This window comes from Microplitis mediator, chromosome 3, assembly GCF_029852145.1.
Source record: "Microplitis mediator isolate UGA2020A chromosome 3, iyMicMedi2.1, whole genome shotgun sequence".
NCBI lineage: Eukaryota > Metazoa > Arthropoda > Insecta > Hymenoptera > Braconidae > Microplitis > Microplitis mediator.
In genome coordinates this window covers 6,438,689-6,454,685 of record NC_079971.1, presented here as the reverse complement: position 1 = coordinate 6,454,685, position 15,997 = coordinate 6,438,689, and the positions used below count along the sequence as shown (strand labels likewise).

The 15,997-nt window shown below is 30.9% G+C and overlaps 1 protein-coding gene and 1 long non-coding RNA gene across 4 annotated transcripts in view; one reads left to right on the top strand and one right to left on the bottom strand.

Annotated features, from left to right (window-relative positions):
• LOC130664646 (uncharacterized) overlaps positions 1-15,997 on the top strand; it is a 143,630-nt gene that overhangs the window by 11,953 nt on the left and 115,680 nt on the right. The gene's annotated exons all lie outside the window — the stretch shown is intronic.
• LOC130664661 (uncharacterized) lies at positions 13,560-14,876 on the bottom strand. Its single transcript, XR_008989444.1, has 3 exons — positions 14,718-14,876; positions 13,780-13,953; positions 13,560-13,714 (listed from the first exon to the last, which is right to left on the bottom strand). It is a non-coding gene; the product is annotated as an uncharacterized LOC130664661 (long non-coding RNA).

Here is a 15,997-nt window from a genome sequence, read left to right as displayed (position 1 = left end):
TGTTATTTCATCGGTAATAGTGGGTTATATATTTTTTTAAATGGAATATTGTTAAATATACAATATCATAGGAAGGGCCTGTGGAACTGGATGACTAAGGAAATAATTTTTGTGGATTTGAAGACAGGAAATCTTCTTTTTTGGACTTTCATTGGAAGTAATCAAACCAAATTTTTAGTTGCCACAGAAAAAATTTGTTTTCTGGTTGGGCAAAACGGACCACCCTAAAAAAAAAGTAAAAAACATTTTTTTTAGTTTATTTAAAATAAATGTAATGAAATTTAATTGTAATAAAATTGTTTATATCTAATTTAAGTAAAAAAAAAATTACTGAAGATTAATAATTTTTATAAAATTTAAAAACAGCGAAGAAGATCTCGTATGTATTTTTTGTGGCCAACAATACATAGTAGGGTGGTCGTTAAAAATTAAATTTTCTCAGGCGCCCTATAAAAAGTTTCTTTTTAGTAAAAAAATACATGGGGAATTTGGTTTTTTATTTTTAAGTAAAAAGAACACGTGCCGCAGGACGATCAAAGTTCAATTTTCGATACAATCGCGTTTTTTTTAAATATCTCATGAAATATGCAGATTAAAGGAAAAAATCATAGGAACAATTTTGTAGAAAATTAAATTCTTGACAAAAAAGGTCATGTGCATTTTTTTTATAAAATGTGTAGTTATGAAGATATTTTAAAAAAACTTTTTTTAGAACTGATGAATTGAGCGTTTTAATGATTACAAATTTTGAAAATAACATTTTTCTAAGTATATAGAACCTACAACAAGCATTAATGATTGATATGTTACGAGTTATGAAGTTGTCTATATTTAAGAAAAAACTTTATTTTAAACATTCGTAATCCTTAAAATTCTTAATTGATAAGATCTACATAAGTTTTTTTTAAATATCTTCATAAATACACATTTTATACAAAAAATCAACATGACCTTTTTTGTCAAGAATTTAATTTCCTACAAAATTGTTCCCATGATTTTTTCCTTTAATCTGCATATTTCATGAGATATTTAACAAAAACCGCGATTGTATCGAAAAATGAACTTTGATCGTCCTAAGGCACGTGTTATTTTCACCTAAAAAGAAAAAACCAAATTCCCCACGTATTTTTTTACTAAAAAGAAGCTTTTTATGGGGCGCCTGAGAAAATTTAATTTTTAACGACCACCCTAATACATAGTCTACTGAAAAATTCTGAAAAAAAATTTTTTTAAGAATAAATTTTGCAAGAAATGCTTGTACATTCAAAATTGTACAAAAATAATAATAAGAGCCGAAAATTACCTTTAAAAATAATTTTTGAACAAAATTTTTAGGGTGGTCTATTTTGCCCACCGGGTTTGGCGTTCCTCGCCCTCACCTATACTGTAAAAAATTGGGAGTGAATTCCGTGTGATTACGGATTTTAATTGAATCCGAATTCACTCCGTCACTCAGGGTTCCAGAGTTTGAAAAAAAAATCACTCCGCGTACGGAGTTTTTTTTCAGCGGAGTGATTTCGAAGTGATCTGGATTTTATTTCCATCCGCATTCACTCCGATTCTGACTTTTAACATCAAAGTAAACTCCCTTCCGAACTAAATTTCACTCCAAACCGGATTTCTGACATTAAAATAAACCCCGGAGTAAATTTCACTCCTAGGAAATTGAACAAATAATCCTCCTATTCACCCCAGATTTAATCCGCGTTCACCCCGCAATTTTTTCACCTCGTTATTTTATTCTTCATTTACTTGAAAATTCATAGTTCAATAATTTATTTCTCCTTTTTAATTATTTGAAGATTAATAAACTTTTAACTGATAATAAATAATAATAGTACAATGACATATGTATTTCATTAGATTTATTGATAATACAAAATTATTAGTCGCGTCAGTCACGCAATAGACCATAAATCAATAAGTAAATAGATCATCAATTATTATTTCTCTACTAAAATTACCATTCATAATTTAGTTTTTAATAACCTAATGGTGTATTTAACTCTTTTACATTTTTTCAAGCTTAACTTTCTAAATAACTCTAAATAAATATCAATAATAATTATTGCTTTGTGTGATGTTATGACAACGCCTCTGGGGATGTATTTTAGTTCAATAAATAATTATTAACCGTAATTGCGATATTAAATTGCATTTGTAAATATTATTACTGTTGTTAACCTTCTGGGTATCATGGGAAAACGGCTAAATGAACTATCTATTGACGTCGTACGGATACGCAGAGGTCAGAGGACATAATATTGCTCGTGGCTATGTACGTAATATTTTTTGTAATACCTCAGGAGTGAGCTTTGTGGGGCTTTTCTCATTTAATTGCTATCCAATTTGCCTGAAAATGGAGAAAAAAATAAAAAATAGACAACAATAACAAACTGACGAGAGATAACGAATCATTATTTTTATGTTTTTGTTTTTTGTATAAAAAACAGAGGAAGATTGAAGCGGATCAAGTTCATATATTATGAGCAACTCCATTGAATTTATACAGAACAAAAGGGAAACAAATATATATAGATATATATATATGTATATGTAGAGAAACGATATATGTATGGGGGTGGAACTTATGCGGGTAGGAGTATGCGACATGGAAAGAACGAGAGAATGGAAAGCCACTTTTAAAAATTTAACGAGATCCTTAAACCTCATTCATTCACGATCGTCAAAAGGCTTCAGGGTGGATGGAAAGGAATTGTGGGTATAGGTGGACAAAAAAGGCGGGAAAATAAATAAAGAGATAAGATAAATATACATAAAAAAATATGAAATCTTATATTTGATTTTATGTACACGGAAAAAAAGGATTTCTGGGCGCAGTTGATTTTTTGTTGTAAAAAAAATTTTTTGGGGCGAGTAAGAATTTTTTGCGACAAGAAATCCTTCTTTTCTGGGTATATATGTCATATATTTAATTAATTACTATTAATACTCTGTAAAAAATTTGCGAAGTGGAAGATTAAATCCGGAGTGAATATGAAGCGGGTGACTGTTTATTTATTTAATGCCTTCGGAGTCAAATTAACTTTGAAGGGGAGTTTATTATAATTTTTAAACCCTGGTTCGAAGGGAAATTCACTCTTAAAAGGAAGTTATTTTAATATTAAATGTCCGAATCGGGGTGAATGCGGAAGGAAATAAAATTCAGTTTACTCTGAAATCACTCCGCTGAAAAATCAAACTCCGAATTTACTCTTATGCAGAGTGATTTTTTTCTAACTCCGGAACTCCGAGTGACAAAGTGAATTCGGATTTGAATAAAATCCGTAATCACTAAACTGTAAAAAATCGGGAGTGAATTCGGATGATTACGAACTTTATTTAAATCCGAATTCACTCCGTCACTCGGAGTTTTTGGAATAAATCACTTCGCATACGGAGTAAATAGGGAGTTTGTTTTTTCAGAGGAGTAATTTCGGAGTAAACTGAACTTTATTTCCATCCGCATTCACTCCGACTCGGAATTTTAATATTTAAATAAACTCCGCTTCGGAGTGAATTTAACTCCAAGAGGATAAATAATTAAACAGACATACGACTCGCATTCACTCCGGATTCAATCTGTATACGATTTCACACCCCATTTTTTACATCAGTGTATTGAAATTAATATCGCTGTAAAAATTTGTCAAAGTAAACGCAAATTGAATGCGAAGCGCTCTGTAAAAAATTCCCGGAGAAATGCATATTAAATTTGGATTGAATTCGGAGCGGATGACTTTTTATTTTTTTTAACCCCCTCGGAGTGAATTCACTTTCGAGAGGAGTTTATTTCCCTATTAAAACTCTAAACCGGAATGAATGCGGATTGAAAAAAAATCCACATCACCCCGAAATCAGTCCGTTAAAAAAACAGACTCCTTATTTACTTCGTATGCGGATCAATTTTTTCTAAAAATTCCAGAACTCCGAGTGATGGATTGAAAAAAAAATCCATAGTTACTCCAGTTTTTTTCCAGTATGAATACCAATAATTTTTTATTTATTTAATCCTCTCGAAGTAAATTCATTTCGATAGGGTTTCAAAATAAAATAATGTAACATTTATATAATTCAGTAAAAAAACTCGCTAAAGTGAAATGCGAGGAGTAAAAATTATTAATACTCATAAATAATTTATTTATGATTTTGCATAATAAATTGTTGTTATTAAATATAAATTTATTCAACCATTAAAACTTCGTCATCAGAGTGGATGCAGATTAAAAATAAATCCGCATTCACTGCGAAATCACTTCGCTGATAAAAAATTGCTACTTACCCCATACCCAGAGTCATTTTTTTCAAACTCCGGAATTCCGAGTGACGGAGTGAATTCGGCTTAAAAAATCACTTATAATTTTTACAGGGTAACGGTGAAGTAAAATTGAACTGTTTAATTGAAAAAAAAAACACGATATTATTTGTAAGATAAATCTATTAATTGGCAATAATAATAATAATTAATGATTACACAATTTAATTAAATGTGATGTGATCTAAAATGTTTTGTTGGCTGATGATCATTGACTAGACTTGTAGCTGCGTACATGTGAATGAAGTAAACATCCCGTGGTCCAATTATCAGATGAAAATTATTGGAAAATGGTTGTGAGTTTATATCTATATTTCTGTGTGTGTGAAACCAATTCTAACGAAGCCAATAGCAGGTACAGTTTGTAAACTAATTAGACAAGTTTTGCTTGAGCTTGGCACAGAACTAAAGTAGGAGCGTTAAATTGCGATATAGAAATGCCCTTGCATATCCGCAATTAAATCTACTGTGTCCACGAGTGCTCTTTGATCAACATCACCGAGTCTCGTTTAACAATTAATTAACTACCCAATTAATATAAACTGTCTTCCATATCTAAGTTTTTTTTTTCATAACTAAAAAGTTTGCAAAAAAAAATGTCATCTGACAGCCAGAATAGAAAGTAGATTTTTCTAAAGACGTTCTAAAAATTTTCAGCTCTCAAAGTAGCAGTGAAATTATCAGTCACTAAAACCATATTTAGTACCCGGGTCGAAAAAATTGATCTGATTTTAGTCTACTACGATTATATTTGAACCAATTGATTTGTCTTAAAATTTTTGTAAAAATTTTAAGCTGTTTTTTTATATAAAGACGATCAAAAACAGAGTAATAAAAATAATAGGCAGTTAAAGTCTGATTTTGGACTGGATAAAAAGTAAAATTAAATAGCAATAATTTAGAATTTCAATTTGATTTACCCGTGTAAAAAAAATTCGTTCCAAAAAGATTCCAAAAAAGTTCCGTATGTGGAACTTCTAAACATGAGACAGATTAGAACTTCGAATAGAACTTTTTTGGAACGTTAGTAATTTTGACGCTAAAGAAAGAAAGTTTTTATGAGCGAATTTAGAGTCAAAAAAGGACGTTCTTGGAAATTTTTTAGAATTCTATATGGACATCCAAAAAAAGTTCCAAAATCACCACTTTTGACTTTTTTAATGACTAAAAAAGGCTTTCCAAAATCACTTCTTTTGCATCTTTTGTAGAATACAGACGTTCTAGAAACATGCCAAAATAGTTCAAAAATCACTACTTTTGAATTTTTTATAGAACTAAAAAAAACGTCCATAAAAAATTCCAAAAAGTTCCACGAACGTCCTTTCTTTACTCTAAATTCGCTCATTAAAACTTTTTTTTTAACATAAAAATTACTAACATTCCAAAAAAGTTCTATTCGAAGTTCTAATCTGTCTCATGTTTAGAAGCTCCACATTCGGAACTTTCTTGGAATCTTTTAGGAACGAATTTTTTTTACACGGCTAAAACAGATCAAATTTTTCGTCTCGGAAATATTCTTGACTGTTCAAATTTTCAAGGCTATCAAATTATTGGAAGGAATACTCACAATTTTTAGTTTAAGGACAGAAATTGAAGCTTATTAAACAAACTAAGAAACTCTTCACAGAAACTGTCTATAAGCTTTAGTTTTGAAGTTACATAAACTTTAGTAGTGAAAAAATGATTATTTTGAAACATCGGAAATATTTCAAACACCATAACTTCGAAATTAATCAATCGATTTAGCCCATCTTTGATCCTGATCAAGATAATTGCCTATAGAATAGTTCTAGAAAATTTCATTAGGATCCTATAAGAACTGTAGGCGCTATTTTGGCAACAAGGCTGGTTATGTACCCGAGTTAAAAAACAAATTCGGATTGAAGTCTCAAAGCTCTCAATGAGGTTTTTGAAGATTAATTTAGAAATTTAAGATTAACAACAGTATAGAAAGTTATCCTATAGTTTAGTTCTCAAAGTAGTAGTTACGACCAATTTTACCACTTTGAGGACTAAACTAGAATAACGTAATCTGAATTAGAGCCTCAAAATACTCAAAACATAAAGAAATAATTTAATCCACATTTGAACCTCAAAAGTCTCATTCGACGTTTTCTCTCCCCTCCCTTTTCTATCGAAAATTTTTCAAAGTCCGAAGTATAACTTTTCAATCGTTGAGGATTTTGAGGTCTTAGTTATAATTTAAGATCGATAAATTATTCGCATTTAGACCTCATAGTTCTCATTGAGGATTTTGAGTACTTAAGCAGAGTTACTTTCTGGGCGGCAAATACAACATCAAAGGAAGTGAGGCTTTTGAGGACTAAACTAGAATTTCTGTTTTGACTCGGATACATACGTACATATATAAATTTTCTAACGAGTGGTATTTTTGGAACCTACTCGACCAATTATGAAGGGTTATAAGAAAATTCATTGAAAAATTGACCATCCCGCACGAAAAAATATATATCCCGGCAAAATAGTATATATCCGGCTTATGTATTGTCGTATGTATGCTATTTTACCGGCATATTCCCGGATATATCTTTTTCCATGAGGGATAAGGACAAATACAAAAGGTAGATTTTAGAAAAATTAAAATTAGTGATAAAAAATTGACTACTGTAGATCAAAAGCATAATAGATTATTTCAATTACACAGAGTGTTTTTAACATAAAGTGAATTAATTGTCTAAAACAGAAAAAAAATATAAATATAGACATTTGTTGAAAGGATGACAGACGACCGAATGATTCTACTTGACATCCATACGACTAGATACGCGATCAAGGGTGGACGGTTGATCGCGCAAACAAGATTGACCAATAATAGGTCTCGTTTACAAGCCGACAAACGTGTATATATCCGATGCATGGTCATTGTGTCCTCTGGACAAGAGTATGAGAGAGATATCAAGTGAGAGTAAGAGTAAGGGAGAGAAAGAGGAACAGAGTAAGAGCGAGAGGGAGAATATGTGGGAGGGGAAAGGTCGCGTGTGCAGAGTGTAAATTTGCACCATCGATCGATATACAGTTTGCATTGCCATTCTACATTCGGCGCGAGAGCATGGCCATTCGGATTCAAATTCAAATTCACATTCACTAATACTATACTCGCGACTATCCGTCTACTGTAGTCTCTTCAATTCGCTTTGGTACGCATGGAATCCCTTAATTACGAAGATTGCCAAGGCACACTTGTACACTAGCTGGACTCTACCGATTATTCTCGAAATTCAATATAAATCTCGCGACACCTCCACGACATCCTCGATACTAATTAGTTTTTGGTTCTATCCAACTGTCCTATTTGTTAACACTCGGCAAAAAGCACTAACAGATTACCCCATTTGTCTGATACTTGAGATTCTCTTCGAAAATTTATCGTTGATAATTTCCAGTAAATAATTAATATTGTAGTTAGCATTTTTCAAATATAGTTGAATTTAAATGAGGATCTTAAACTGTATTATCATTCAGTTTTTTTCGATAAAACTTTTTGTATAATGTACTGTAAAAAAAACCGGTGTAATGCCCGATTTCTTCATGAGAGAGATAAACTGGAGTTTGTTATTCGGCAGATAAACTTATTCCGGGTTTGAAATTTCAATTGTCTTCAACATACCAATGGGTCGCCTACTACAGGGGTTCTATAGACCAAAATCTCATGTATGTACACTGTAACAAATTTTGAGTCCGCGGTGCTGAAAAAAATTTTTTCCTTCATTTTTGTGGGCTAACGTTTGTCCTGAAAACTTGTCTGATATCCCCGAGGCCTTCAGCATCCATCTGACGCCTTAATTTTAATCAGGATCGCCGTCCAAGAAAATCTATAGAAAATCTAGACTCAGCTCCCTGAGTTCGAAAACGGCGGGAGGTTTTGGGGTTTTCCCGCAGGGTCAACCGTTTTTCATATTTTTTTGTAGTGCAATTAAAACAAAAATTGTAATCTGGTTAGGGGTCGGGGAAAATTTTTTCTATTTACTTTTAATATCATTAAAAAAAAAAATATTTAACGTATTTGAGACCTCGAAAATTCGGTATTTCCTTAAGTATCTCGTTTTGCCCCCCTATATAACATGTTATAAAATTTTTTTTCTTACCCATGTAAAAAAAATTGCTGAAAAAAGGTTAAGAAAATGTTGATTATTCTAAACTTCAAAATGTGACAAAATGACGATCTTTTTTTTAAGTGCAAAATATGTTCAGAAAAAACCGATTTTGAACTATTTCTCAACGTTTTTTGTTTTAGCATATCTTGATAATGTTAGGATATTTATTGATTTTTCTCCTGAATTTTTAAAAATTTAAAATACGTTGAGAAAAAGTTCATCGTTGTGTCACGTTTTGAAGTTTAGAATAGTCAACACTTTTTCAACCTGTCTTCAACGATTTTTTTTACGCGGGTATATTTAACTATAATTTTATTTTAAATGTTTATGAGAGCAACATTCTCAATGCTCTCAAAAAGGCTAATTACGAGCTTACAATAATTACCCAACTCGTCAAGAATCTTTAGTCAGTGTAATTGATGTTTGATACCCAATTTTCCAGATCACACTTGTATGTAATGTAATTGAGTAGGAAAATCCTCTAATTAGGAGCGCCCGGTGTTTGCCAAAGGTTTCAGCTGAAGCTAAAGCTATTGGGGTTGAATCCAATGGCATGTTTTGTGATGAGGTAGCAAATTATTCGTGTTGGCTATGGCTCAAAGAGTACAGCTAAGCTCAATCTTGTACAGGATGGTTTACCGAAAAGCCCACGGCTCTTACCACCATCATAGACTCTTGATCAAAAGCACCTTATAAATGAAAACTCTCCTCTAGATTCCTTGAGCTCGTAGCTCTTAGTCACGTTCATCCTTTTTTTAAACCATTATTCCTTCCTATTTATTACCTTGCTTTGTTCTTCTTTGTTTATTTTTTTTTTTTTACTATTATCTTTATTATACTGTAGGGTACAAAATAGAAGTAGTACTGAGTGTGTTGTGATTTTAGTATTCGTCTGCAGCGATCTGCTATGAAGTAAATAATTAGAGTACTACATTCGAGGTTTTAAATAGAATAAAATAGACATACAGATACGTGAAATGAGAGTGAATAAGAATTGAAAGATAATGATAGGATTCATGAATAAAAAAAAAAAAACGTAAATTTATACTTATTTGAATATCGTGATATGAATATAAAGTTAGTGAGTTTTATTTATTTACTTTATCAATACGAGAGATCTAATTGAATTTTAAATCACTGGATTGTATGGAATTGTGTTTAAAATTGTTTATATTTATTTCGATTGGATGTTAGGGTGTTGATTTTTTTTTTTTATTATTGAACATAATTTATTTTATTTGAAAATTTAGTTTGTCAATTTTTAATGATATTTATTAATTATTAATACTTGAGGGAAATTAGTACACTTTTCATATGACGTAAGTAAAGTATAAAAACTGAGTGGGAGGTGAAGTTCGTGGATTCAACTGAGTTTGTTTTGGGAGAAATTGAGCATAATTATCGCTGTACACTGTAATGTAACAAATTTGTGGAGTGATAAATTAAAAAAAAAATTAATTCCAAACCATACTCCGAGGAGTTAGGATCATAAATAAGTTGATATTTGATTACTATTTAGCGCAACGTTTCAGAATTTATTATTCCTTCTTCAGGCGTCTGTGGAAACAATTCAAATAAAAGTAAACAAAACAATACATTTGATTTTAACAGTTCAATAACACATACCATAGATATATCACGTTATCAACCATGTCAAAATCTAGTGCTTGCTTTGTCGTTGCTATACTAGTCTACTGATTTGGTCAAAATATAACAGATCTTGAATTACTTACCAAAACTAGCTCCAATACAACAGTCACCTGCCAGATGAGTGGCAACAATCAGCAGTTTTAGTTATATATAACCTGATGTTTGTTTATTAATGTCGATTGAATTAATTAATACATATCAAGTTGAATTGTGACGCTACCCTGGTCAAAAATATAACTTGATTTAGACATGGTCGTCTTAAATTGTGACTAAGTAAGACCAGTTAAGTCAAAACCAAGGCGAATTTGTGTGAGTTAAATTTGTAGTAATAAATGAAAATGTTTATAAATATAGAAATTTTTAATGTTATTATAACAATTATTATTTATATTTGTGTTTAAAAAATGGAGATGGAGAGCGTAGCACCCATATAAAAAATGATATACATTTGGTACGTAGAGAAATTTTAGTAGTGAGTAATTTTGGTTTTGAGAATTTTTGTAGCAAGAAATTTTTGTGTCAGATCAATTTTTGTTTGAGTAATTATTGCTGAGAAATTTTCGGATGAGAAATTATTCCGGATTTATAAAGGCAGGGAGCCGGTTTGGAATTAATTCATTGTCAGGATCGGAATCATTTTTTAAATGTCTAAAAAAAAAATATTAAAAAAAATTGCACTTATAGGTTTTTTAATTTTCTATATGTGCATATTTTTTTTTTTTTTTTTTTATTTAAGTTGTTGAAAAAAAATCGATAATTGTTAATCATCTGCTAACTTCCGGATCATGTTAATTTAAATAAAATCCGTAATCACTCCAAATTCTCTCCCGATTTTTACATCTACCCGCATATAATTTTTGAGTAAAAATTACCCATAAAGTTTGGTACTGTAAGGACATCGAGCCAGTAATTAAATTTTTACTTGTTGTTAGTAGCAATTGCACTTGATTTACATGCTATCGAGTAGTATATTTTACAATGCTCATGAGAAAAATTAATATATGTACCACATGTCCCCACAGTATCAAACTTTTTGGATAATTTTTAGTAAAAATTTCTCTGCATGTACGTAATTTTAAAAATAAAAATGTTAAATAATGAAAATACAGATTACATTAAACAAATAAGTAAACAATAGCATTAAAACGTAAACTTCTTGGGTCAACGTACACATAAGTTAAGCTTTCCCTAATTGTACTTGTTGCGATTCCCCTCTGACCTGAGCGTAGCCAGTCTGGCATTCGGCCAAACCATTGACAAACGACATTTGGTATCGCTTTAAACTCACGTCCGTTATTAATTTAGGACAAGAAATATTTATTTGGTAAAGATTAAAATAACTGATGGAATGGAAGGATTATATATTACATACTGTGCAAACAAGGTCTACTCAAAGATTTTGTTTGATTAGGTGAAAATATTTCCCGACTCATGTCCCAACTCAAATCCTTTCATAAAGTACACGGAGATGAAAGAGATGGGAAAAAGAAAGTTTAATATAGCGGAGATGAAAATCTCATGACAATGATATTACCAGTGAGGAAAAAACTCAACACTCGTAGAGTTTAGTCTCAGCTGTATCACGTCTCTATGTGATTTACTAATTACGCTATTCCTTGCTCTTCTCTTCAGCGCTTATTATAAACATTCGTCTTATTTTCTCTCTTACGTTATACTATTATCTCTTAATGAACACTCATTATATACATTCTTCTTATTTCATGTGTATGAGTAATTGATTCATATTTTGAAATAGTTATATATGAATACATGTTTTTTATAAGATTAATAAGCCAGTAAATCGTTGCATAATGTAAGACATTATAGCTGTCTATATACTGAGCAAAAAAAATTCTTGTGACAGAAGATTTCTTGTGTGATCATAAAAATCTGTTTCCGACATTTTATACAATAACATTATGATCCTGAAGTTAGCAGGCAATTAATAATTTTCGGGTTTTTTTTTCAACAAATTAATTACGAAAAAAAAAAAAAACTAAAAATACGCACATGTAGAAAATTAAAAAAACTAAAGGTGAAATTTTTTAAAATATTTTTAACTTTCCGCTAAGAAAATTGAAAATTTGAAAAAATTCGGGAAATTATTGGTTTCGGTCCGATTTTCGAAAACCGAATTTCTATCAGATCTTGACGTTTTGAGGTTCTAGGAAACTATTCTGACTAATTTTACAATGATGTCCGAGTGTATGTATGTGTGTACGTACGTATGTACGCATGTAAATACCTGTATCTTTTGAACGGATGAACCGATTTTGATCATTGAGGTGTCATTCGACGCGGCTTGCTAGAATCTAGAGATAGACCGATTTTTTTTTATAATTGACGCTTTTTAAAAAAAATCAAACATTAACATTTAACTGTAGGCAAACATTTTTTGAATTTTTCGGTCAATTGATAAATCTGTCATATCATTAATTTTATAAACAACGAAAACGTTTTTTTGTACATGAAATCCAAGTCGACTTCTGACAGTTCAAAAAAAAAAGTTCTTTTTTTCTAACCGGGCTAGTGTAGACTCACACTGTTCTTTTTTTTACAGTGCAAACGTATAGAAAAACATGTTTAATTTTGACTTTTCAATGTATAATTAAGTGCTTGAAAATGAGATATATATTTATTAAACCCCGTAATAAAATTCCCAACCCCTGGTTTGATCAATTTTCTTTTCTTTTTTTTCTTTTAATAAAAAGTGACAGCTCATTGTTTTCATAATTTTTAATCTTCGAAAACTATAATGTCGGTTCTATTTTTTGAGTCGGAAATTTAGTGCTCATTATCTTAAACGCGACGTTAATTATTGTCAGATTAGAACATACCCTGAAAAAAATCAGGAGTTAATGCGTACCTCGAAGTTCTGGAGTTTGAAAAAAAATCACTCAGCATATGGAGTAAACAGATAATTTTTTCTCAGCGGAGCGATTTCGTAATGACGCGGATTTCATTTCAATCTGTATTCACTCCAGTCCAGTCTTTTAATACTTGAATAAATTTATATTCAATATATAATTTATTTTAATAAATAATTGACTCAGGTATCAATAATTGAACATAATATGTGTTTTTTTAAATTTATAAAATGTTTTCATAATTCACTAAATTATAATTTCATATATATAATACATAGTGAAAAGATTAAATATAGTAACAGTTTTTATAAAAAAATATTTTATATTCCCATGAATTATTTTATTTAGAGTCCCATGAATTTTTCCCAAAATTCTTATAAATTTTCATGTGGATTTTTATGATAATGATGTTGAAATTATTTATGGATCAATACATGCGTGAAGTTTAGTGTTCAAAATAGAATAACATTTTTCAGAACAGCAGTCATTATCTTCGACACACTACACATAAAAGACATTAATTAATCAATTAAAATTATTGAATAAAACTTTTTTTTCGCAATGTCAATAATTGACTTTATATTGCATACATAATGTCCATTCAAAGCACAGTAATCTGAATTTTGATTCGATTTGGTTGTCACGGAAGAAGAAGATGGAGGGTCTATTGTCCATGTTTTATTTTTTGGAAGATAAATGCATAAGTCAATTCCAGTAAACCCTATAGGAGCACAAATCTTTACACAACATCGGCTAAAATCATGGCACTGAAAAAAATAATTTTTTGGTGAATGATGGGCTGTGGTACTTTATTTTTCTAATATGCACATACATCATGATTGTTTGGCGTACAATAATCTAGAGTACTGTTTAATATAGTTATTGTAGAATTAAATGAATTTTTTACTGGAGTGTCAACAATCATCGTTGAGTTAAAACAAGCTTTGATAGAATGATATCCTATGGATACGCATTGTTGGGAACAACATTCATTGTGAGCGGAACACTGTAAAAAAAAAAGTTGTAGACTGTAAATAATTTTTGGTCTGAAAACCCGGGTAAATAAACGACTTGATTTTGACTTTTTTATTTATTTGACTTGCATTTAACTTACAGTCGAATCGCATTATGAGTCCGCCTACAGGGATGTAGGGGAATATAATTCTAAGAATTCCTGTACCCCCATTTCTGCTCAGCAGTCGAACCCCGTAACTCATACTTCCTCTACTTTGCAAGCGTGTGAGTGTGTACATGATTATTTTTGTAGTCATAGAGGGGGAATGTCTTCCAAGAGATATAAGTCGGCGGACTCATAACGCGATTCGACTGTAGTTGATTTTGGCTACACTTACTTTTTTTGACTTCAATATGGCTTTTTTAACTTGAAACTTCGAGTAAAACTAAAGTCACGTTGACTTGGACTTGACTTGAATGACAAATTTAAGCTAAGTCAAATCCAAGACGTAACTTTAATTTGACTTGGGTGGCGTAAATTGGTACTAAGTAAGACAACAGTCAAATGTAATAATAAGTCAAAACCAAATGTCTTTTCATATCTTAAAATGTGTTTTTCATTTATTAAAAACATAACTTAAACTTGACTTGATTTTATTTTCCTAGATTTGCTTTATTTCCAATTTTTATAATCACGCCAAAATTACGTTATTTTTTTGATCCGAGAATGGTCCCCGAGGACTTTACACGGTCTGCTCGGAGTTAAATTTTTTTGGTCAATAAGTAAATAAATTATTTAATTTTTCTATTACATACAAAGTATCCAGTTGATCGACATTTAACTTTCGGCTTCTGTGATCTCGGTGTTAGAGAATAGGGTGAGTTTCCTACTTCTGGTTCATTAGGATCATATTTACTCATGCAAAGTTGATTCATCAATCCTACAACTACACAGTACTTAGAGCAACATTGACTTTGTTGTGTACACTGAAAAAAAGTATCTAATTTTTAGGTGGTAATTAAATATTTCATACAATTATTAGATATTGCTTTACGCAGATGAAAAATTAGTCAGTTTTTTTGTTGTTGTTGTACTGTAAAAAATCGAGTGGATATGAATCTTATTCCAATCCAAATTTACTCCATCATACGGAGTTTCAGGCTTTCAAAAAAATCAGTCTGCATACGAAGTAACTAGGGATTTTTTTGTGAGCGGAGTTGGAAGATTGCCAACTTATATTTAATAGAAATAACTTTTTTATGAAAAGTATATTTATTTTAATAAATAATTGATTGAAGTATTGATTTTTCACTAGATCTGTACCTGAAAGTTTACATTTTTGTTTCTGTTTGTGGGAAGAATGGTGCATAAAAGGAAAGAACGCCTTTCTTATTAAAAATAAATCCGGTTTGAAAAACTAGCCCTAAGTAAGGAAAGGGGGCGGGGTAGGGTAGGAAAAACGGGGTACTCCCAAAATTTTATTTTGTAATGCTTTTTGCACATTCCAAAATCACTTTTGTAAATATAATTGAGCATCATTTTTAATATTTTTTGCTAAACTTTTTCAAAAATCGAGTGTCAGTCGAAAAATGTTAATGGCTTTTGTTTTACGATAACAACCAATAAAGTTTTTTTTTCTTCCTTTGATCCAATAATTGTCTAAATAGTTATTTTCGATACGTATGCGGAACGGTAGGGATTCTGACGGCTTGAAGTGACGTCACGAGTTTGAGGCTATGGGCGCTTTCTTATCAAGACCGGATATAGTACGAGGTCTTGATGAGAATGTATCCATAGCCTCAAACGCGTGCCTGCACTTCCAGTAGGTCAGGGTTCCTACCTTTAAGCATAAAGTATCGAACAAAATTTTTTGTCATATCAACAGCGGAAGTTGAATTTAAGAAAGAAACAGTCAAAAATGTTTCAAGTCGTGTAGGAATTTAGAGACAGATAGAGAGAAAGAAGCTACTTTTCGATACAAGTTCGAGGAAAGTTAACCAAACTATAGATTTCCAGAATCCGTATAATTTGCGCTCTCTGCATGTTGCTTGAAAATTCAACTTTCGCGGTTGATATGATAAAAATGTATTTTTTC